The following is a 23,118-nucleotide window of genomic DNA, read 5'->3' as shown; positions in this document are numbered from 1 at the left end:
TTGTTAGACATTACTCCTCTTTGAATTACCCTTTGTTTTATATCTATCTTTCTAGAAAACAATTGCCTAGGATTAAATGCATTATTACAGGTTTTGGCTTGTAGATGTGTGGTGTTCTTACCCACTCAATGATGAAAAATTCCTGGAATTTTTTCTCTTGTTAAAAATAAAGATTTCTTTTTTCATTTACAATATGAGCTTTTGTCCAGGATTGACATTCAGAAGTTCCACCTCAGAGTCATATTGGAGGTGGACAAGAATAAAGTCATGATAGAGAAAAGTAATCTGGATTCTAATATTTTCCCCAAAATATAGAAGAGTATTGCTTTGAAAAATGAAATAAGGGAAAAAGAAAAAGGTGAAAACTAGGAAGTTACTCTACATTGGATTTTAAATAGTTTTTTCACAAGTTTCTTTTTTCTCTGAAAAACTTCTCCATCAGTTTCAAAATGAAAATTTTATGCTCTGAATAATGGCATTTGGCTGTCCTTTCAAGGAGAAGTATGGTACTAATGGGCTGTATTGCAGTGTTTTCTCTTATAGAGGTGCACTCCTTTGGCACTTTTCCTGTGTTCCTAAAATGACGTTTTTCTTCTAAAGAGACTATTAGACTTTTCCTCTGCCCACTAATAAAAGGGATTAAGGGTAAATAATTTTTATGAAAAGAGAGGACACACAACCATTTAGGGGGTATGGTATGAGAGGTACAGGTAGGATCCTTTGCCTGAAAAATATACTCTCTATATCCTGGGTTACTATCTTAGAAGTTTCTTCATGCTAAGGTACCCCTTGTCAAAATTTGCATACTCCTTGGGAAGGTCATACCTTTGCATGTTCTAAGATGCAAGCAAGAAGGTCAAGATTACTATGGCTGACCACTAGCTGAGAGTTAGACTTTCAAAAATTGGGTACTGAGTATTTCAGGGAGACAGAAGAGAGAGTTGTGTCACAAGAAGTAGAGAAAGGCAGCGTGGATAACAGAAAAGTGTGAGAATTCCAAAGATAAAACCCTCCAGATTCTTCTCCCATTATTCCCCCTTCAAGCACCATGTCCTGGGCTCAAGGCTGACTTGGCCATCAGGGTAATTGCTGAGTTTAACTTTTTCTGTCTGAAAACAGTGGAACTTCGTCGTCTGAAGTGGGTTTGGTCAGATCTTGAGATCTAGCCAAGTGACTCCCCCTCCCTTGTCTCCACTCACATATATTCCATGAATGGCTTTCTTTCAACAAGGCAACTACACCTCCCTCCTCTAGACTTTGAAGCCCTTTGATTTATGCGACTTGTTTGTGCATGCTTAAATGAAACCCTTGGCAGAGTAGAAGAGCTTGTTCAAATCTCTTTTCCTGGTAGTATTTTCTTCTATCATAACCCAGTCAAGAGGAAGGAGGAGTGTATCTGACAAGCACACAGTTTATAGCATAAAGGGTTAGGAACTAAGAATGATGCAGCTTGAATTCCATCACTTGTCTCCCATCCTTGGTAACTTTCTGCTTTAGTGTTCTCAACACTCTGCCAGAAGGAAGGGAAAAATAGATCAGTAGACGTCTTTCTAAATATAGGGGAGGTCCAGTTTCAGTGCCGACATGTAAAATGCTTGGAAGTCATCCCTCCTGTCCTTACAACAAGAAAAAAAAGAAGCCAGAGTGGGAAAAAGGTCTCACTTATATAGAGGCAAAGACAGGAGTTATATCTGACTTTTCATCAGAAACCGTGTAAGCAAGAAGAGAGTGGAGTGAAATATTTAAAGTGTTGAAAGAAAAACCCCACCAACCTATAATTCCATATCCAGTGAAGTTATCCTTCAAAAGTGAAGGAGAAAAACGACGTTTTCAGACAAACAAAAAATAAGGGAATTCATCACAGTAGAACTGCCTATAAGAGATATTAAAAGTAGTTCTTTAGAGAGAAAGAAAATGATACAGGTCAGAAACTCAGATTCACATAAAGAAAGGAAGAATGTTGGGGAGGAATAAATGAAAGTAAAATAAGATCTTTTATTTTTCTTATTCTTAATTTTTCTACCCATGCAAAGTAATAATAGTAACAATGTATTAGCTGATTATAGCATATAGGTCAGTGAAATCAATGACAGTAATGTTATAAGCGATGGGAGGAGGGAATCAGGAATACTTTACGACTGGGGTCCCCAACCTGTTAGGAACCGGGCCGCACAGCATGAGGTGAGTGGCAGGCAAGTGAGCAAAGCTTCATCTGTACTTATAGCCGCTCCCCATTGCTCACATTACCACCTGAGCTCCTCCTCCTATGAGCATTATGGTGAGTTGTATAATTATTTCATTATATATTACAATGTAATAATAAAAGAAATAAAGTGCACAATTGTAAATGTAATGCGCTTGAATCATCCCAAAACCATCCCCCACTCCCCAACCCCCGTCTGTGGAAAAATTGTCTTCCATGAAACTGGTCCCTGGTGCCAAAAAGTTTGGGGACAGCTGTTCTATACAGAGCTACCCACACTATCCATGAATCTGTACAGCATTATTTGAAAGTGGACTTAAGTTAGTTGCAAATATGTATTGCAAATTCTAGGGCATCCACCAAAAAAAAATTTTTTTTGAGAAAGTGTAATTGATATGCTGAGAGAGAAGAGGAAATGGAATCACATAAAATGCTCAATTAAAACTAGAGGAGGCAGAAAAATAGGATAAGATTTTAAAAAAGAACAAGTGCAACAAACAGAAAACAGTGACAGACATGGTAGATATTAATCCAACTATATCAATAATCACTTTATACATGAATGGTCTAAATAACACCAATTAAAAGATATAGACTGAGTGAATTAAAAAATAAGATCCAAGGAACCCACTTTAAGTATAAACACAGAGACAGGTGAAAAGTAAAGGGTTGGAGAAAGACAGACCCATGCCAACACTCACCAAAAGAAAGCTGGGGTAGCATACGAATTTCAGACTACAGAATAAGGAAAATTATCATGGATAAAGAGAGGTATTACATAATGATAAGGGGGGTCACTTCTTTAAGAAGGCATAACAATCCTTACTGTATATGTGCCTGACAACAGAGAATCAACATACATGAGGCAAAAACTGCCAAGAGACATAGACAAATCCACTATTGTAGCTGGAGGCATCAACACCCTTCCATCAGTAGTTAGTAGACCCAGCAGGCAGAAAATCAGTAAGGACATAGCTGAACTGAACAGCACCATCAATCAACTGAACCTAATCGACATTTACAAAATATAGGTAACCTGACTTTAAACAAAATTGGAAATATGAAAAAAACAATTAGGAAACCAGTAAGTTTAGGTGCAAAATATACAAAAGAATTCTTCAATTTACTGAAGTATGTATGTCTATTCTTTATTGCACCTAATAATTTTTACAGCTTTCCTTTAAACATTTAAATTATGAATCCATTTAGAAATTTCCAGTTTACCTTATCAAATTGTGAAATTTGATAACCCCCTATAGATATTTGGAAAAGTTGACGTCAGAAGCACCAGTGGATGTCACTGGTGATGTGACCAGCATACAACCTCCTAAGGAGCTCTCGCCAAAAGAGCTCCTTGTAATCTGTGGGTTTTTCCCTTCCTAAATCTGAAGGAGAGAGTGACAGAGGGGTGCTGTTCCTCCAACCTGGAAGTCCCACTCTTTAGCGGCAATTAGGGAAGAGAGTGCTTAGGACGGTCCTTCTCCAGGGCCTCCCTGCTTGCCAGGCTGCTTTTGTCTGGTTATCACCTGACCTTCATTCATTCTTCCAGTAACATTTACTGAGCACCTGCTCTGGGCCAGGCGCTGCCCCAATTGACCCCAGACATTCAGATCAATTGGTGGGTCATTAACATCACTATATACAGCAAAACGACGACAGGTTTTAAAAAAATGGAAATTCTCAGCACAAGTTGTTCGCTATTTTGCATCTATTATCAACCATACAATTCTCAGGTGGATGGAATGAAAGTCACAGCAAATCAAGGCCAGTTCTTTATCTATTTCTTCCCTTCTTCCTGTTCTCTGGCTGCATGGAAGCAGAAGCTCCAGTTAGCTAGTTGGGCTTTTTTTTTCCTGAAGAACTTAATGAAATTTTCATTAAACTCTTTATTAAACTTTTTTTTCATTAAACTGCCAATAAGTTCTCCCAGACACCTCAATTCCTTGGCAAGCTTCCTCCAGGACTTTAGGTAATTGTACTCATTCATTCCTTTATACATTCAGTACTCAGTGGGTGCAAGATGCTGTGTTGGGGATTATCCAAAATGCAAAAATAAATAAGCCTCAGTCATTGCTCCTTAGTGGTTTGCAATCTATCATATTCCTTCCGAACAGTTCCTGCAAGATTCTTCCCTCTGTCCTGCATTTCACAAATTTGGTTACTTTCACTCAATTATGTTTTCTTCCTCACTTTTCACATCTTTTGGAAGCACTGTATGGGAATAATATAACAATCTATCTTTGTATATGTATTTGTAATTTCATAATCATCAGAAACCAGAGCAAACCAAAACCCTACTTAGCACAGTTTTAAGAATTGGGAGGTCTGGGTTTGAGCCCCATCCATGCCTGTGTAGCCTTGAACCAGCCACTTAACCTCTCTGAGTCTCAGTTTCTTTGCCTGTCAAATAGGACTAAATATTTCTGCCTTACCTGCTGCATAGTTGTGTGTGTGTGTGTGTGTGTGTGTGTATCAGATGAACAAAATGTACATGCAATCATTTTCTACAATATAAAATGATCCACAGACGTTAAGTTGTTATTAAAACTTTGTAATGGAATCAACTTCAGGGTTTGCTTATGTGTACAATACAAATGCCATAGAAATAGTAACTAAGGGCAGAATTTGACTCAGGGCACTTAACTACAGCATTTTTATTTTAAGGGCAGAAGGAAAAAAATCAAAGACTTCTTATTCAAAGCAGAGAACTTTCAAACAAGAGTCAACACCAGCCAAGGACATGGTTACTAAGTGGCTCTCCTTGAGGGAAATTCAGAGCATGAAGGCAAGCTTCAGAGAGCAGGAACTGAAAGAGAAAAGTCTGTAATGTTATCATCTTCCTCCTCCACCCTTGCTTAGAATTCCTTATCTAATCAACTGGAGACACAAATCTTAACAGTCAAACAATAAAAATGGGATGCAGTTTAAGTATGGATCATGACAGAGGCCAAAACATATTCCGGTCAGGTGGCCATCATCGTGCCCAGAGGGCGGTAGACTCCACTTTCGCTTTAAGGGAACTACAAATCAAATGCCTTCTCTCCCAGATTTCTGAAGTGTTTTGCGGTTAAATCTGGCTAAAGTACAGTGCTAAAAATGGCATTTTGTTCACAGAACCTAACAAAGAAGAAAAGTTTATGCTTAGTTCCCCTGACATGAACCAGCAAGCAAAAGGGAATGCAGTGAAGTGAGGGAAAGGAAGGACTGCAGCCACTCCTCATTTTTCCAGCTTGACTCCTGTGTGTTACGACTGGTTCCAGAAAAGTAGAAATAGAGAGGTTAGTGGAAGTTTGCTTGGTGTAAGAGATAAAATGAGAAGTGGTGAAGAGAATTGGAAAATATTACTTCAATACAAAACAAAGACGAGGGACTTCCCTGGTAGTCCAGTGGTTAAGAATCCATCTTCCAATGCAGGGGACGCGGGTCTGATCCCTGGTCAGGGAACTAAGATCCCACAGTCCGTGGGGCAACTACTGAGTCCGTGCACCACAACTAGAGAGAAGTCCACGAGCTGCAATGAAGAGTCCGCACACCGCAACGAAGGATCCCGCATGCCGCAACGAGGATCCCGTGTGCTGCAACTAAGACCCGATGCAGCCAAATAAATAAATAAATAAATAAATAAATAAATAAATATTTTTTAAAAAAAAACACAAAGAAGAAAATCTCAGACCCATTAGGATGGCTACTATCAAAAAACCAGAAAATAACAAATGTTGGAGAGGATGTGGAGAATCTGGAACCATTGTGCATTGTTGGTGGGAAAGTAAAATGATGCCAGTCCTATGGAAATAGTATGATGATTCCTCAAATATTTTAAAATAGAATTACCATATGATCCAGCAATCCCACTTCTGGGCATATATCTAAAGAACTGAAAACAGGAACTCAAAGAGATGTTTGCACACCTATGTTCACAGCAGCATTATTCACAATAGCCAAGAGGTAGAAGCAACCCAGTGTCCATCGATGGATGAATGGATAAACAAAATATATGCTAGATATGTACAATGGAATATTATTCAGCCTTAAAAAGGAAGGAAATCCTGCCACATGTTATAACATTGATGAACCTTGAGGACATTATGCTAAGTGAAATAAGCCAGTTTCACTGGCTTACTAAGAATAATAAGAAGAAAAAAGACAAATACCGTATGATTCCACTTATATGCGGTACCTAGAGCAGTCAAATTCATAGAGACAGAAAGCAGAATGGTGGTTGACAAGGATTGGAAGGAGGGAGTAATGGAGAGCTGTTGTTTACTGGGTACAAAGTTTTAGTTTTGCAAAATGAAAAAGTTGTGGAGATCTGTTGAACAACAGTGTGAATAGGCCTAACACTGCTGAGCTGCACACTTAAAAATGATGAAGACGGTAAAATTTATGTGTTACGTGTTTTTAACACAATTAAAAATAAAACATTATTTTAAGAGAAAGAAAAGAAAAACCTAAATGAAACCTCACTGACCAGATTAACCTTATACTAGTGACCAAGCTCTATGTTTATAGAGTCTGATGGTTTCCCATGCCTGTAAGGTCCAAACCTTTTAGAACAGCACCGGTAGTCAACAAATGTTTAATGCCAGGCAGATCACGTCACTCTTCTGCTGAGAATCTTCCAGTGGCCACAGTGACTTTTACGAGGGCTTCAAAGGACTGGCACTGTCTCCCCAGCCTGCATTCCCACTTCTCTGTCCTCATCTCCTTTCACTTTTCTCTCAGTCACTCCACCCCAGCCTCCTGGCTTCCTGACTGTTCCCTGACCCACTGGGCATGTCCTCCCTTTAGGGCCTTTACAATGGGCTGACTCCTCTGCCTGGAATGTTCCTCTCTCAGATTCCCACCTGGCTCACTACCCGACCTCCTTCAGGCCTTTGATCCAAAGCTCCCTTCTGGAAATGCCCTTTCCTAACCATCCTTGGAATGGCACCCCAGTCCATCTCCACCCCAGCACCCACTAACCCGTCCCATCTTTATTTTTCTCCATCATGCTTACCACCAGGTAATATATATTTTATTTATTTGTTTGGTCTTTGTCTCTTCACTGGAATGTAAGCTCCATAAGGGCTAGTATTATTTTACTCTTTTATTCACTGCTTTTTAAAAAATCCTCAGCACCTTGACCAGTGCCAACCCATCGTGGACTTCCAATAAATAGTTTTCCAATTAATTAAATGATTGAGTGACCACAGAAAGCACTTGCAGTCTAAGATTATTGAGTACTTTCTAATTGTAATCCACATCTTTTTCCTATGACCACTATCCTCGGTTTGGGGGAAAAAATTTGCAATACAAGCTCTTTTTTGTCTTCAGTGCACAGAATTTAACCTGTACTCAGTAGCAATTGATTGCTGTTTTTTGGTTGGCACACTCTAATCATTTCCTGTCAGAAATTAAAGCAAAGGTCATGTTGGATAAGCACTCAATTAAGTCTTTAGATGACGGCAATGTGTAAACAGACTTATTAGTCCATGTGTGTAGTTAATTCTCACATTACTTTGCAGGTTGCTTTAACACTGTGGTAACATGATTCCTGCTAACTTGCTACCTGTATTCCATGATGAGTCTCAGTCTTTCAGTAAGCCCCCTCCCGACATTTGATTGTGAAAAATTTTCAAAAGTATAGGCAAATTGAAAGACTTTCCAGTTAATCTCTATATACCTGTCCCCTAGATTCTACTATTAACATTTTAGCATATTTGTTTAACAATTAACTGTGCATCTATCCATCTCTAATTTGGGGGAGGGGGGCTGGGTACAGTGTACTTCATGGATGACACATGACAAGGTAGGGCTCCTTAGCCCCTCCGTGTCTTCAGGGGTCTGGGATGGAAACTGTGTTTAGGACGGGAGATTCTCGTGTGTTGGGGAATCCAGGTGGGGCAAGGAACCCCCGACAGCTGAGGGCCTCTCTCTTCCTCTCACGATCTCACTGGGGCTGGTGGTCCAGGGGGCTCTTACTCCTCAGAGGCCACACGGACTATAGGTCCTACCACTCTGTTGCTGTAGCCAAATTCATTGTCATACCAGGAAATGAGCTTGACAAAGCAGTCATTGAGGGCAATGCCAACCCCGGCACTGAAGGTGGCAGAGTGGGTGTCACTGTTAAAGTTGCAGGAGCCAACCTGGTCCTCAGTGTAGCCCAGGGTGCTCTTCAGGGGGACCTCTGATGTTTGCTTCACCACCTTCTTGATGTCATTTTGGGCTGCTTTCCCTAGATGGCAGGTTTGATCCATGACCAACATGTTGGGGGTGGAGACACGGAAGACCAGCCTGTGAACTTCCCATTCAGCCCCTGGATGACCTTGCCCACAGCCTTGGCAGTGCCAGTAGGAGCAGGGCAGCCCCACGGCCATCACACCACAGCTGCCCAGAGGGGCCGTACACAGTCTTCTGGGTGGCAGTGATGGCACAGACGGTGTTCACGAGTTCTGGTTTTCCTTAACCCTAGGGCAGTAGTTCTCAACTAGAGATGATCTGGGGCCCTGGGGGACATTTGGCAATATCTGGAGACATTTTTGATTGTCACAAGTTGGGGATGGGCACTACTGACAGCTAGCAGGTAGAGGCCAGTATGCAGTACACATCCTAAAATGCTCAAGACAGCTCCCCTTCCCCCAGCCCTCAGTCCCCACAAAGAGAGCCCAACACGTCAATAGTGCCAAGGTTAAGAAACCCTACCCTGGGGCATAGTCCTTAAGATTCTCAACTGAAAACTGGAGTATTAACCATGGCTCCTCCTCTTTGGCAGGTCTTGAACTGCAGTTTTTGTCTCCCCAGTGCTGTAAGCCTGCCAATCCTTTGTTTACCCTTACAGCCGAGCTATAGCTACTTTCTGCTTGGTGGTTTTGCCTCTTGTCCTGCGTATACACAGTTTACGAATCAGCAAATGTTTTCAGTGGAAAAAACAGTGTTGAATGTTGGTATCACCTATGCAGGATCTTGGCCCCTGAATGCCTGCCTGCTTTAGTTGGCTTCTGATACCTTAAAAAAGCTGTTGTTTGTTTGCTTATTTATCCATTTTGGTTGTCATTATTATTGGTTTGCATTTCATCCAGCTTTTATATTTATTCTTGTTGGCATGGTTATTAGGATCCAAGCTACTCTGTCATAACCAGAATTGTAAGTCTGCTATGCATATGTGTAACTGAGTCAGTTTAACTTCATTCTGAAAGTCTTTCAGTTAACAAAATCGCCAATGATTATTCTGATCACCAGTTATTTGAATAAAAACATGTTTAGGTTTTTTTTCTGCCCAGATATATGATAGGTGAAAATATTTAAATGATAATATACCTTTCAAATATTTGCTCAGTGTAGAAAATTTAGAAAAAAACAGAAAGGGTAAAGAAAAAGTTTTTAAAATATATATTTTCCATCACCCAAAACAGCCATCAACAAAGTTTGTTATTGTTCCTTTCAGTGTTTCCTCTGTACATTCCTAACAATGTTTTATTCAGGACTAACTCATAGGCCTTTATTAACTTATTTTGCATTTTTAAACAGTTTTATTGAAGAATGAGTTATGTATCATAATATTCACTTGCTTTAAGTGTGCAATTCAATGATTTTTAGTAAATTTACAGAGTTGTACAACCATCGCCACAATCCAATTTTAGAACATTTCCATCCCACCAAAAGGAATGTCCATTTACAGTAACTCCTTGTTTTAGTAGGTTGGCATTTCTCCCCTGGTTTAGCCTATAACTTCTGGTCAACTCTGGTTTTCTGTTTCTCATGAGCTCTTACAGAGGTGCCAAGGGAAGGCAAGGAAGAGGGGGGCGTCTTTTGGGAGGGAAAGGCCAGGGACAGACCTGTGTCTGACAGCCAGTGTGGCAGCCATGGAGATGCACTGGTCAGGCCTCCCTTTGGGAGAACACATGGTGGGGAGTGTGGGTGGCTGACAGCCCCCAGCTGTGCAAGGTCCCCTGGGCTCCTTCAGTCAATGACTGAGCATGTGGGGGTGATAGAGCCAGGGGATGCAGGACTTCTCTAAGGCAGCATTTGCTGCCAACCCAATCGGAAAATGGGCAGAAGACCTAAATAGACACTTCTCCAAAGCAGATACACAGATGGCCAATAGGCACATGAAAAGATGCTCAACATCACTAACTATTAGAGAAATGCAAATCAAAACAACAATGAAGTACCACCTCATACCAGTCAGAATAGCCATCATTTAAAAGTCTACAAATTGGGGGCTTCCCTGGTGGTGCAGTGGTTGAGAATCTGCCTGCCAATGCAGGGGACACGGGTTCGAGCCCTGGTCTGGGAGGATCCCACATGCCGCGGAGCAACTAGGCCCGTGAGCCACAACTACTGAGCCTGCGCGTCTGGAGCCTGTGCTCCCCAACAGGAGAGACCGTGATGGTGAGAGACCCACGCACCGCGACGAAGAGTGGCCCCCGCTTGCCACAACTGGAGAAAGCCCTCGCACAGAAACGAAGACCCAACACAGCCATAAATAAGTAAATAAATAAATAAATTTAAATAAATAAATAAATAAAATAAATAAATAAATAAATAAATAAATAAATAAATAAATAAAAGTCTACAAATAATAAATGCTGGCGAGGGTGTGGAGAAAAGGGAACCCTCTTACACTGTTGGTGGGAATGTAAACTGGTGCAGCCACTATGGAGAACAGTATGGAGGTTCCTCAAAAAACTAACAGTAGAGTTGCCATATGATCCAGCAATCCCACTCCTGGGCATATATCCAGACAAAACTATAATTCGAAAAGATACACGCACCCCTATGTTCATAGCAGCACTCTTCACAATAGTCAAGATATGGAAACAACCTAAATGTCCATCAACAGATGAATGGATAAAGAAGATGTGGTGTTTATATACAATGGAATACTACTCAGCCATAAAAAAAGAATGAAATAATGCCATTTGCAGCAACATGGATGGATGTAGAGATGATCATACTAAGTAAGTCAAAAAGAGAAAGACAAATACCATACGATATCACTTATATGTGGAATCTAAAATATGACCCAAATGAACCTATCTGTGAAACAGAAACAGACTCACAGACATAGAGAACAGACTTGTGGTTGCCAAGGGGGTGGGGGGTGGGGAAGGGATGGACTGGGAGTTTGGGGTTAGCAGATGCAAACTATTACATATAGAAGGGATAAATAACAAGCACAGGGAACTACATTCAATGTCCTGGGATGAACCATAATAGAAAAGAATATAAAAAAGAATGTATATACGTGTATAACTGAGTCACTTTGCTGTATAGCAGAAAGTAAAACAACATCGTAAATCAACTATACTTCAATTTTTTAAAAACTAGGAGGGATATTGTAACATGGAAAGCAGTATGTGACAAGAAAGAAATAAGACTTTTCCTATCGGTGGCCCCTCAAACTAGAGCAGATGACCCCTTGGGTCAGTAGTACTTCAAGTGTGGCTGATGTGAGGAAAGCCATAGACCCATCCCTTTAAGACTCACACTAAATTCCATCACCAGCATGGGAACAGTCCTCTCCAGCCAATATGGCAGATGCAAAGTTTAAAAAGCTTGGGTTGGCAAGAATGTGAGTGAAAAATAAATTCCAGCAGAGTTCTGGTGATTGTGTCATTTGTTGACTGACATCTGAAAATCCCTGGCAGTGTTTTAGGGCATATTTTGTTTTAACAAGTAGGGAAGATGCTTTAATTGGTGCCCTTTATTTATAATTTTTGTCATTCATGTCTGGGGAAAATTCCAACATCTTCCACGCTACATCATTTCTGGACATTTGGCAGCATACCAGACCAGCAACTGCTTCAATAGAGAGAAATCTCTTCTCTCACTCAGCAAACATATTTTATTGCTTGGAAGATTGCTCTCCATGAATACTACCTGGTAAATCTTAATATGATTTTATAGATTATAGCTATCCCTCTCATAACTGGTTTTTCTATCATCCCATTTTTAAGGGTTAGTCAACATTTAATGAGTGCTGATGGATGTCAAATTCCATATGAAACAGGACTGGGTTTGCTCAAGGGTGATAAGAAACAGATGTGGTCTTTGTACACAGAATGCGTTATTTTTATTTTTTGAAATCAGAATTTTAAAATTAACTTCACCAGGGTGACCTATTTATTTTTTATTTATTTTCTATTATTTATTTATTTATTTATTTTATTTTCTATTTATTTTTTTATTGTGGTAAAATATATATAACATAAAATTTGCCATTTTAACCATTTTAAAGCATGCAGTAGCATTAATTATATTGACAGTGTTGTCCAATCATCACCACCATCTACTCCAAAAACTTTTCATCACCCCAAGCAGAAACTCTGTAATCATTAGACAATAACTTCCCATTTCCCAGGCAGCCACCATTCTACTTTCTGCCTCTATGGATTTGCCTAGTCTAAGTATTTCATATAAGTGGAATCCTACAATATTTGTCCTTTTGCTTCTGGCTTATTTCACTTAGCATAATGTTTTCAAGGTTCATCCATTTATGATACATGTTGGATCATGTATCAGGACTTCATTTCTTTTTATGGCTGAATAATATTCCATTGCATGTATATACCATATTTTGCTTATCCATTCATCTGTTGATGGACATTTGGGTTCTTTACATCTTTTGACTATTGTGAATAATGCTGCAATGAACACTGGCATAGAAGTGTCTGTTTGACTCCCTCCTTTCGATTCTTTACAGTATATGCCTAGAAGTGAAATTGCTGGGTCTTATGGCAATTCTGTGTTTAGCTTTTGAGAAACCATCAAACTGTTTTCCGCAGAAGCTGTACCATTTTACATTCTTACCAGCAACGTATAAGGGTCGCAATTTCTCCGCATCCTCACCCATGCTTGTTACTTTCTGTTGTTGTTGCTGTTATCATTGCCATCCTAGTGAGTGTGAAATAGTATCTCACTGTGGTTTTGATTTGCATTTCCTTAATGGCTGGTGATGCTGAATATATTTTCATGTGCTTATTAGCCACTTATATAGCTTCTTTGGAGAAAAGTCTATTCAAATCCTTTGCCCATTTTTTAATTGGGTGTTTTATTGTTGGGTAGTAAGTGTTCATTCTATATTCTGGATACTAGACATCTACCAAATATGTGATTTGTAAAAATTTTCTTCAGTTCTGTATGTTTTCTTTTAAATTTCTTGATAATGTCCTTTTATGCATAAATGTCTTTAATTCTGATGAAGTCCAATTTATCTATTTTTTTCTTTTGTTGTTTGTGCATTTGATGTGATATCTGAGAACCCACTGCCTGAGAACAAACTGAATAGCACAGGGAACTCTACTCAATGCTCTGTGGTGACCTAAATGGGAAGGAAATCCAAGGAAGAGGGGATATATGTATATGTGTGGCTGATTCACTTTGCTGTACAGCAGAAACTAACATAACATTGTAAAGCAAATATACTCCTATAAAAAAAAATAAAAGAATCCATTGCCAAATCTGAGGTAATGGAGATTTACTCCTATGTTTTATTTGAAGAGTTTTATAGTTTTAGATCTTCCATTTAGGCCATTCATCCATTCTGAGTTAATTTTTTTATATGGTATGAGATAGGAGTCCAGCTCTACTCTTTCACACATGGATATCCATTTGTTGAAGAGCCTATTTTTCTCCCATTGAATGGTCTTCACATTCTTGTTGAAAACCACTTGGCCATAGATGCATACATTTATTTTTGGACTCTCAATTTTATGCCACTGGTCTATGTGTCTATCCTTATGCTAGTACTGCATTGCTTTGGATATTGTAGCTTTGTAGTGAGTTTTGAAATCAAGAAGTGTGAGTCCCCTGACTTCATTCTTTTTCAATATTGTTTTGGCTATTTGAGATCCTTTGCACTTCCATATGAATTTGAGGATTGGCTTTTCAATTTCTGCAAAAAAAAAAAAAAAAGCCACTGGCATTTTGATCAGGATTGCATGGACTCTGTCAATTTGGGAAGTATTGACATCTTAACAATGTAAGTCCTCCAACCCATGAACACAGCATGTCTTTCCATTTATTCAGGTGTTCTTTCACTTCTTTGAGCAATATTTTGTAGTTTTCAGAGCACAGGTCTTACACCTTCTTGGTTAATTTTATTCCTAAGCATTTTATTCTTTCTGATGCTGTTGTAAATAGAAGTTTAAAAATTCAGCCTTTTTGAGTGGACAGTCTGATGAATTTTAGTAAATTTATACTGTAATGCAAGGCTCATCACAATCTAGTTTTAGAATACATGCATCACCCCAAAAAGTTCCCTTCTGTGTATCTGCAGTCAATCCTTGCTCTCACCTCCTTATCCCAGGCAACCTGTAATCTGTTCTCTGTCTCTATAGTTTTTTATGTTTTAGACATATCATATAAGTAGGTGCTTATACTTATACAAAATGCAATTATAAACACTGCATCATCTGCCTCTCTGTTCCCTTTTTCTCTCTCTTTCACCCAGGACAAAAAACCATCTAGCTTAGGAATCAAAATGAAAAGCTGCTCAACGTCACTAATTATTAGAGAAATGCAAATCAAAACTACAATGAGGTATCACCTCACACCGGTTAGAATGGGCATCATCAGAAAATCTACAAACAACAAATGCTGGAGAGGGTGTGGAGAAAAGGGAACCCTCTTGCACTGTTGGTGGGAATGTAAATTGGTACAACCACTATGGAGAACAGTATGGAGGTTCCTTAAAAAACTAAAAATAGCATTACCATATGATCCAGCCATCCCACTACTGGGCATATACCCAGAGAAAACCATAATTCAAAAAGACACATGCACCCCAATGTTCATTGCAGCACTATTTATAATAGCCAGGTCATGGAAGCAACCTAAATGCCCATCAACAGACGAATGGATAAAGAAGTTGTGGTACATATATACAATGGAATATTACTCAGCCATAAAAAGGTACGAAGTTGGGTCATTTGTTGAGATGTGGATGGATCTAGAGACTGTCATACAGAGTGAAGTAAGTCAGAAAGAGAAAAACAAATATCGTATATTAACGCATGTATGTGGAACCTAGAAAAATGGTACAGATGAACTGGTTTGCAGGGCAGAAGTTGAGACACAGATGTAGAGAACAAACGTATGGACACCAAGGGGGGAAAACCGTGGTACGGTGGGGATGATGGTGTGCTGAATTGGGCAATTGGGATTGACATGTACACACTGATGTGTATAAAATTGATGACTAATAAGAACCTGCAGTATAAAAAAACAAACAAACAAAAAAACCCAACAACTAATACTAAACTTTCTTTGGGTTATTTGTATGGAAGTATGTTAATATAAATGTTTCAGACATTACATGAAATTTCTAAAAATCTTAAAAAAGAAAAAAAAAAAAAAGGAATTACCCAGTGGATGTGACCATTTTAAAGAACATTCAGTCAAGTGAGCATTTAGTTGGTAATCTTGAAATGGGTCCTTTATAATGTCATAGGAACTGTAATGAATTTTGCCCTATGATAAATTCATGATAAATGATCCATTTTAACAGAAGGAGAAGAGTCATTTTAAGAGTCATGCCTTTTAGTGGCCTCTTTTCCTGGGAAGGTGGATACTAAACGCTTTATTCCAGAGATTTACTGTGATGCCCTGTTTTATCATGGATAATAATAGATGACACCCTATCTTTATAATGGGGAATATATCTTGTTTTTTTCTGGTTTAATATTTAATACATTGTCTCTTCACTTTGGATGTGATGGCCATGATGGGTTAATGCCCCCTCAGAGCTGGGCCATTATTATTTGTAGTAGCAACAATAACAACAGCAGCAGCAACAACAATAATAATAAATGTCCATTTATTATGAGCCATTTACTATGTTAGGCACTTACATTTTTCTCATATAATCTATATAACTTTAGAAGTAAGTATTCTTATCCATATTTTTACAGGTAATTGAAGCTCAGGAACCTGACGTAACTTGTCCAAGGTCATACAACTAATCAGTGGAAGAACTAGATTTGAATTAAGAGACATGTGCTTCTAAGTCTCACGATCCTCATCGCTATAAAACACTGCTCCTCAATAGTGCTAACAGGGATGGCACTAGGCAAAAGTAATGAAAAGGCAGAATTTTACCTTTAATATGACTCCAGTGCCTCCGCTCCCATATAAGGAAGAGGCAGACCTAATGTCTTAAAGCAAAGAAATGGCTCTAATAATGGGCGGATAGTTGGCAGCATTCAGACGTGTTGGTGCATCTCTATTTTCACGCCACGCAGGTAGTCACCATTTTTGGCTAAGCTGAGAAGCATCCCTGGGTTACTCTTCTTACTAAATAGTAGGTTCTGGTTACTCGTTGCACCATGAATAGCTGAAAAGAAAGGTCTCTCTACAGCTTCACAGGAGGGAAGACTGCTGGATGTTGCACAAACTCTTCTGAATCAGAATGCACAGGTTCCCACTTTAATGTTTTCCAATGTTGATTTTTAAATGGCACAGCAGTTTGTGTTACCAGTACAAATAGTCCATTTCAATTAGGGAACCCAAGGTGGTTGTTAGGCAAGGGGATTTCCCCCATAGTAGTATATTACTGTCATATATTCTCTGTGCTTGTAGAACTTGCTCAGAAAATGGTGCAGAGTAGTGGTGATGAAGATTTATTTCATGTTTAGCAATAGTTTGTTACATGGAGGAATTTCAGATTTCAAAGAGTTTGTTACATAAGAATTTCAAATTGTTTCATGCACAGTAAATCTTCCAAATAATCCTCTGTGGAAGCCAAAAGAAAAAAAAAAAAAATCCTGGCCTGTCCAAATGACCTCATCTCTTATAGCATCGACTAGTTACCAAATAAGAAAATCCTGGCTCATCCTTATGTCAGAGGAAGATATCAATAGCCAGGCTAACCAGAGCAGCTCTGAGTGGGTTAGTTCTTGAGAAAACACCAATGGATGTGTCTTCCAGGTATCTGAGGCTGGTGATTATGTGCTGAGTTTCTATTGGACAAATCTACTGCAAACAGAGACTCAGAAGGACCGAGGACTGTTATGGGTTCTTTCACTGCATTGAAACCCCCAAATTACAGACATTGTCCAGCCACTGTTTAGAATCCATTAGAAACTGCTGTGTGCGGCTAGCTCATTAGAATAAAGTCGTGCTGGGAGTGAGGTTCAAAAGCTGCAATTGTGTGAAATGTGAGGTTGCATTATTGTAAAGTGAATGAAATGAAAATAGCAGCTGGGCAGAGGATGAGAGCCAATCACCAGCTGCCAATACTGGATTTAAATACAGCTCCACAGTCCAAACCTAAACCCTCAGGATGATGGCCCAGGCATCGTAGTAACTACACAGTTTCCTACACTCCCCTTTCCCCTGGAGCCTTTGTTGATCTTCCCTTTGAATTCCCAAGACACCATATTTTGTGTGTTTGCTCAACAGATCTCCTAAGGAGGTCCAATCCATTGCTAATAATGACTCAAAGTGCCTTCATTGGCTCAGATAAAAAGCTCAGTTACTTTAACCTACTTCTTCCTGCCAAATACAAAGGCAATGCAAGGCTCAGATGTTACTAGGAGTTGCTAAGCACTTTGCTATTCAAAAGAATACGAAGACCAGGTTTCTAAGAAGACATCAAAACCTCTTATCCTGAGGTTTATAAATTGTTCAAAGGGTGGTAGATGGGGTTGTACTTTTCATTGGGATGAGAGAATGAGAACATGGAAGTTTGAATTGTCTGAAATTAACTGGGTAAATATTGAATCAGAATTCATTTGAGTTGTTGGTGTATCCTTGTCAGCTCTCAAGGATATAACAAATATTTATTAAGGACCTGTTATTTGCCAGGCTCTGTTCTAGGTGCTGGGGATAGAGCAGTGAACAAAATGGACAAAAGATCCCTGCTTCTCTTTCATTCTGGTGGGAGAAGACACACAATAAATGAAACAAATAAATGAAATATAAGTGGTACATACTACTAAGGAGGAAACTAAAACAGGGGAGGGACACAGAGTTCTAGGTGAGGAGGGATAATCAACGGCTATGATTTTAAATAGAGTGGCCAACAAATCCAAAACAATTAAGAAAATGGTAATAGGAACATACATATTGATAACCACCTTAAATGTAAATGGAATAATGCTCCAACCAAATGACATAGACTGGCTGAATGGATACAAAAACAAGACCCATATATATGCTGCCTACAAGAGACCCACTTCAGACCTAGGGACACATACAGACTGAAAGTGATGGGGTGGAAAAATATATTCCATGCAAATGGAAATCAAAAGAAAGCTGGAGTAGCAATTCTCATATCAGACAAAATAGACTTTAAAATAAAGACTATTACAAGAGACAAAGAAGGACTCTACGTGATGATCAAGGGATCAATCCAAGAAGAAGATATAACAATTGTAAATATTTATGCGCCCAACATAGGAGCACCTCAATACATAAGGCAAATGCTAACAGCCATAAAAGGGGAAATCGAAAGTAACACAATCATAGTAGGGGACTTTAACACCCCACTTTCACCAATGGACAGATCATCCAAAATGAAAATAAATAAGGAAACACAAGCTTTAAATGATACATTAAACAAGATGGATTTAATTGATATTTATAGGACATTCCATCCCAAAACGACAGAATACACTTTCTTCTCAAGTGCTCATGGAACATTCTCCAGGATAGATCATATCTTGGGTCACAAATCAAGCCTTGGTAAATTTAAGAAAACTGAAATAATATCAAGTATCTTTTCCGACCACAGCGCTATGAGACTATATATCAATTACAGGGAAAAAAAATCTGTAAAAAATACAAACACATGGAGGCTAAACAGTATACTACTAAATAACCAAGAGATCACTGAAGAAATCAAAGAGGAAATCAAAAAATATCTAGAAACAAATGACAAGGAAAACACGACGACCCAAAACCTATGGGATGCAGCAAAAGCAGTTCTAAGAGGGAAGTTTATAGCAATACAATCCTACCTCAAGAAACAAGAAAAAGCTCAAATAAACAACCTAACCATACACCTAAAGCAATTAGAGAAAGAAGAACAAAAAAACCCAAAGTTAGCAAAAGGAAAGAAATCATAAAGATCAGATCAGGAATAAATGAAAAAAAAATGGAGGAAATGATAGCAAAGATCAATAAAACTAAAAGCTGGTTCTTTGAGAAGATAAACAAAATTGATAAACCATTAGCCAGACTCATCAAGAAAAAAAAGGGAGAAGACTCATATCAATAGAATTAGAAATGAAAAAGGAGGAAGTAACAACTGACACTGCAGAAATATAAAGGATCATGAGAGATTACTATAAGCAACTATATGCCAATAAAATGAACAACCTGGAAGAAATGGACAAATTCTTAGAAAAGCACAACCTTCCGAGACTGAACCAGGAAGAAATAGAAAATATAAACAGACCAATCACAAGCACTGAAATTGAGACTGTGATTTAAAATTTTCCAACAAACAAAAGCCCAGGACCATATGGCTTCACAGGTGAATTTTATCAAATATTTCAAGAAGAGATAACACCTATCCTTCTCAAACTCTTCCAAAATATAGCAGAGGGAGGAACACTCCCAAACCCATTCTACGAGGCCACCATCACCCTGATACCAACAGCAGACAAAGATGTCACAAAGAAGGAAAACTACAGGCCAATATCACTGATGAAGATAGATGCAAAAATCCTCAACAAAATACTAGCAAACAGAATCCAACAGCACATTAAAAGGATCATACACCATGACCAAGTGGGGTTTATCCCAGGAATGCAAGGATTCTTCAAAATATGCAAATCAATCAATGTGATACACCATATTAACAAACTGAAGGAGAAAAAACATATGATCATCTCAGTAGATGCAGAAAAAGCTTTTGACAAAATTCAATGATTTATGATAAAAACCCTCCAGAAAGTAGGCATAGAGGGAACTTACCTCAACATAATAAAGGTCATATATGACAAACGCACAGCCAACAAAGTTCTCAATGGCGAAAAACTGAAACCATTTCCTCTACGACCAGGAAGAAGACAAGGTTGCCCACTCTCACCACTATTATTCAACATAGCTTTGGAAGTTTTAGCCACGGCAATCAGAGAAGAAAAAGAAATAAAAGGAATCCAGACCAGAAAAGAAGAAGTAAAACTGTCACTGTTTGCAGATGACATGATACTATACATAGAGAATCCTAAAGATGCTACCAGAAAACTACTAGAGCTAATCAATGAATTTGGTAAAGTAGCAGGATACAAAGTTAATGCACAGAAATCTCTTGCATTCCTACACACTAATGATGGAAAATCTGAAAGAGAAATTAAGGAAACACTCCCATTTACCATTGCAAGAAAAAGAATAAAATACATAGGAATAAACCTACCCAAAGAGACAAAAGACCTGTATGCAGAAAACTATAAGACACTGTTGAAAGAAATTAAAGTTGATACAAATAGATGGAGAGATATACCATGTTCTTGGATTGGAATAATCAACATTGTGAAAATGACTATACTACCCAAAGCAATCTACAGATTCAATGCAATCCCTATCAAACTACCAATGGCATTTTTCACAGAACTAGAACAAAAAATTTCACAATTTGTATGGAAACACAAAAGACCCCGAATAGCCAAAGCAATCTTGAGAAAGAAAAACGGAGCTGGAGGAATCAGGCTCCCTGACTTCAGACTATACTACAAAGCTACAGTAATCAAGACAGTCTGGTACTGGCACAAAAACAGAAATATAGATCAATGGAACAGGATAGAAAGCCCAGAGATAAACCCATGCACATATGGTCACCTTATTTTTGATAAAGGAGGCAAGAATATACAATGGAGAAAAGATAGCCTCTTCAATAAGTGGTGCTGGGAAAACTGGACAGCTACATGTAAAAGAATGAAATTAGAACACTCCCTAACACCATACACAAGAATAAACTCAAAATGGATTACCTAAATGTAAGCCCAGACACTGTAAACTCTTAGAGGAAAACATAGGCAGAACACTCTATGACATAAATCACAGTAAGATCCTTTTTGACCCACCTCCTATAGAAATGGAAATAAAAACAAAAATAAACAAATGGTTGTGACCACCTAGAGGGGTGGGATAGGAAGGGTGGGAGGGAGATGCAAGAGGGAGGAGATATGGCGATATATGTATATGTATAGCTGATTCACTTTGTTATAAAGCAGAAACTAACACACCATTGTAAAGCAATTATACTCTAATAAAGATGCTATGAATAAATAAATAAATAAATAAATAGAGTGACCACGGAAAGTGCCACTTTGAACGTGGAAAGTGAGTGAAGACTGAGACAAGTGAGGGAACAAATCATGCCAGCATCTGGGGGAATAAGCAGGCCTGGTAGAAGGAGCAAATGCCCTGATCTGGGAGTGAGCCTGGTATGAGCAACCTCCAAGAGCCAGGAAGGCTGGAGGGGAGACTCCAGAGGGAAACTGGGAGGAGATGAGGCAGAGGGCAATCCGGAAGGGGCAGATCACGTGGGGCCTTATAGGCCGCTAGGATGATTTTCACTTTTTCCCAGAGTGGGATGGGAGCCATTGGAAGCTTTTGAGCAGAGGAGGGACATGATCTGATTTAGGTCTTGAGTATTTTTGTCTCTGATGGCTCTATTGATTGCACTGGATAAAATACTTAGCACCCTGCTGCTATGTTATAATATATATTATATATACGCATAATATGCATTCCATGAATGTTTATGTTTTGGTGTATTCCAAACACATGCAAGTTATTCCTGAGCTGAAATTTGGAACATTTCTTCATATAGCTCTATGGCCCCAAAGTAGCAACTTCTTTAGTCTGCGGACGCCTTGAGATTGTTCAGCCATTCATTCATTTACCAAACTTTTATTAATTGGTGCTACGAGGTGCCAGGCACTGTTCATTTTAAGCACTGAGGACACGGTAGTGAGTGAATAAGCTAAAAAATGTCCATGCCTCAATGGGGCTTTCACTCAAGTGATAGGAGGGCAGAAAATGAACAAATAAGATATAAATAAACAAATACATATATAAAGTCAAGTAGTGACAAGTGCTAAGAAGATAATGTAGGTAAAAGGGCATTGAGTGGCAGAAGTGAGGGCTATTTTATTTAATGAAAAGATCATGAAATAACAGTTTCGCATCACTGTACATTAAGACTGCATGTTTCTGAATGGAGAGATTGGTGAACTGCTTTACTATGACGCTTGAGGGCTGCGTACCTGCAGCTGTGACCTGAATTTATCCAAACTCTCGAGGGAAGTGAACTCAGTGTGATGACTGACAGTGGTGGTGGCCAGTACAGGAGTGAGATCGCACTCCCCCCTTCCTGAGAAGGGCACGTAGCAGGACATGATCCCTCTTCCAGTTCCCATTAAACAAAACAGCTATAATCCCATCCCTCCCCCTCCCCCTCGAGGTATTTGTATAGGGGCCAGTGCCCAACGTGGGTCCCCCAACGGGGGAGGAGGAAAGCAAGTGATGGGTGGGGGGCAGAGAGGCTCCCCTCAGCACCTGGCCCCATGGGGCTGTGAGGGGCTATTTTAAATGGAATGGTCAGTGATGTACTTCTTTAGCTCAACAACGCTTGTTGAGTTCTCACTATGGGCAAGGCACTGTGCTAGGTTCTGAAGCATTTTCTATACAATCCCTGCCCTCAAGGGACTTAAAATCCGTAGTAGATAGAATTCTATGGTGGCCTCTAAGATTCCTTCCCCTGGTACACACACCCTGTATAATCCCCAAGACTTGTGACTATGATATGATAATCACTCCTTTGATTAGGTCGTGTTATATGGCACAGCTGACTAAGAAAGGGAGATTACCTGGGTGAGCCTGACTGAATCATGTGAGCCTTAAAAGGGACTCTGCTCACCCTGAAGAACAGACTGGAAGCATGAGAGGGATTCAATGCCAGGAAGGTTCTCTGCTGCTGGTTT

General features: G+C 39.2%; 1 pseudogene; it reads right to left on the bottom strand.

Moving 5' to 3' along the window:
• Positions 1–8,160: 8,160 nt before the first annotated feature.
• On the bottom strand, positions 8,161–22,533 carry LOC137774121 (glyceraldehyde-3-phosphate dehydrogenase-like; annotated as a pseudogene).
• Between the last annotated feature and the right edge of the window lie 585 nt (positions 22,534–23,118).

The sequence above is a fragment of the Eschrichtius robustus genome, chromosome 12 (assembly GCF_028021215.1).
Source record: "Eschrichtius robustus isolate mEscRob2 chromosome 12, mEscRob2.pri, whole genome shotgun sequence".
NCBI classification, from domain to species: Eukaryota; Metazoa; Chordata; class Mammalia; order Artiodactyla; family Eschrichtiidae; genus Eschrichtius; species Eschrichtius robustus.
The sequence above is the reverse complement of the archived record's forward strand: the minus strand, read 5'-3'. Positions and strand labels throughout refer to the sequence as shown.